The following is a 2812-nucleotide window of genomic DNA, read 5'->3' as shown; positions in this document are numbered from 1 at the left end:
TATATATATATATATATATGCGCACCCCTGTCGTGTCACACCCATGGAGGTCAGGAGGTCAGAAGAGGGAGTCGCATTCCCTGGAACTGGAGTTAAGTACAGTTATTCGCCTCCATGTGGGTGCTGAGAACCAAACCCTGGTCCTCTGCAAGAGCAGTCAGTACTCTTAACCACTGAGCTAACTCTCCAGCCCTAAATTTCTTAAATGCTTCTTTGTAATACATATTTCCATTTTAATTTTTCCTTTTTTTAATTGAATTTTTGGGATTTTCATATGGTATAATTTGATGGTATTTAGATCTCCTCTCTAACCCCACCTTCTCTTATTACCTACCCCAGTCAACTTAATGTACTCTATTGTGTATATAATAAGGCCTATTGAGTTGAATTTGTGTCCCCAAATATCCTTCCCTGTAGGTCCATACACTGGAGCCTGGTTAACCTGCCAAGAGTCCCATGCTTGAAAGACAATGCCTCTGCCCCTCCCAAAAGCCATCTGTTGCCACAATTTCCTTAGGTGGGTTAGAGCTTCCTACCCACTTCCTCATGTCTATACTGGGATCTTTTTTTCTGGTTTGAGTTGCATAGGATTTGTGCATGATGTCACCATTTCTTTGAGTTCCTATGAGTAACTGGCCAGCTGCCTGGAAAACTCTGTTTCTTTGTGGTCATCCACCACCTCTCACTCTTACAGTCTTTCTGTCCCCTCTTCTGCAATGAACCCTGAGCCTCAGGGTGCAGAAGTTTGATATAGGTGCCCTAGTCAGGCTAAAGCCTCTTGTTCTCCGCCTGTTGCCAGTTGTGAGTTTCTCTGTTAATCACCATCTGTTGCAGAATCACATACACACAAACACACACACACACACACACACACACATATGCTTTAAGAACCTTCTATAGTGGTAGATTTCTATATGGCTTTTTCTAAACGTCTTTAGTGTTACTTACCTCTCCCCATACTCCTTCCTCTGCCCTGCTCTCCCATTCCCCACCCCATTTAACCCTTCCGCCCTTCATACTACTGCATTCTACCACCCCTACCAGGAAGCTTCTCCTCCCAATCCATGGCTGTTTATTATTTTCTTGACCTCTTTTAATGTAGTTTCTTTTAAGAAGCACAAGAGTTTCCCCCACTGAGTGGTCTTTAAGTCTAATTAGGTAGCTGTTGATTACACCCAAGATAAAAGTGCCAATACTGCCAATACTACACTTATGTCAATGGTTGTGATTGTCTTTAATGTGGTTTTTGGGCCTTAAAGCTGGAGTTGGGACATGGATTGATGTTCTCCCATAGCAGCTTGGATAGTACTCTCCAAAACTGTGAGTGTTAGCCTTCAGGAGAGGTGAGTTCCAGGTCAGTTCCAGCTCCATTGCTCCAAATCCTGTGTCCGAAATATGTTCTCTCTTCAGCAATAAGGTCTTACCTTCACGTTCTGGGAGGGAATCAAGGGCTGTGTCAATAGCCTGTGCAATTTTGGGAGTTTCTTGGACTACCCTGGTCAACAATCCAAAGGGAGGTTTCTCCTGTCTGGCACTGTTTCTTGTTAGGTAGCCTTCAGCTACACACATGGATTCATGTAGAAATATTGTATGTTATCAGTAGGTTTTTGGACTAATACAATTCCCTCTTGTTTTTTGTTTGTTTGTTTGTTTGTTTGTTTTTAGTGTGTAATTGGAGAGACCAAAGAGACAAAAACTGTGAATGAACTAAACACAAGCTTTAGTACTTTTTGAAAGATATGTTTTAGAGATGTTAGGGCAAGGAAAACCTGGCTGGTGAGATTTGAATGGATAGAGGAGAAATGAAGGCTAGAACTGGCAGGACAAGCCAAGGAAAGGGACCCTATGCAGTCTTAATGAGCATTTTGAAGCTATGATTTTTCTTTAATGCTTCCTTTAATTTTTAAATTTTATGTTTATGAATGCTTTGACTACATTTGTAATTGCAGCATGTTTGTGCAATGAGGACCATGGAGCTCTGAAGTGGGCATTGGATCTGCTGGTGCATGTGGGTGATGGGAACTGAATTCAGGTCCTCTTCAAGAGTAGTCAGTGCTCTTAACTGCTGAGCCATCTCTCCAGTCCCTCTTTAATAATTCCTTATAATATTTTGCTATTGTATATTCATTGTGCAAAGTACTAGGTTTCATAACATTTCTGTTCAAGTATATCATGTGCTTTGACCATATTCTGTCTCCCATATCCTCTCCTGTCTCCTCACACTGTCACTTTCCTCTTCCCTAATAGTTTTCCCTTGTATTTTCATGTTCTCCCCTCCCCCGTGTGTGCAACTTAGGTTCCTACATCCTACACATATGAAAGAAAACATGCAATATTTGTCTTCCTGAGTCTTATTTTCTTTAATATGATAATCTCCCATTTCTTGCAAATAATTTCATTCCTCTTTGTGGATGAATAAAAATCTATATTGTATTTATGCCACATTTTCTTTATTCATTTATCTGTTGGTGGGCACATAGATTGATTCTATAACTTGGCTTTTGTGAGTGTGGATGAGCCAGGGTCTCTGTAGTATGCTGACCTAGATTTCTTTGGGTCTATTCACAAGAGTGGTTTACTTTGGTCAAATGCTAGTTATATTTTCAGTTTTATAAGGAAACCCCATGCTGATTTCCATAGGGGTCATACTACTTTGTGTAGTGGCAATCTGCAAGGGTTCCTTTATTTTTTTATCCTCACCATATTTGTTGTTGTTTGCTTTTTCTTTAATATTTTTTTCCTGTAGGCTAGGAGTAAGTGAATAGAGTAATACTTTGTAATCAGCCATTTCCCTTAGCCAATTTCAATGCCC

At 40.4% G+C, this 2812-nt stretch overlaps 1 non-coding gene across 1 annotated transcript; it reads right to left on the bottom strand.

Moving 5' to 3' along the window:
- Window positions 1–2738: 2738 nt before the first annotated feature.
- On the bottom strand, window positions 2739–2812 carry LOC115070679. Its single transcript, XR_003849832.1, has one exon. It is a non-coding gene; the product is annotated as a small nucleolar RNA SNORA36 family (small nucleolar RNA).

This window comes from Nannospalax galili, unplaced genomic scaffold, assembly GCF_000622305.1.
Source record: "Nannospalax galili isolate Female #2095 unplaced genomic scaffold, S.galili_v1.0 scaffold296, whole genome shotgun sequence".
In the NCBI taxonomy this organism is placed as follows: Eukaryota; Metazoa; Chordata; class Mammalia; order Rodentia; family Spalacidae; genus Nannospalax; species Nannospalax galili.
This window is presented reverse-complemented; position numbering and strand designations above follow the sequence as displayed.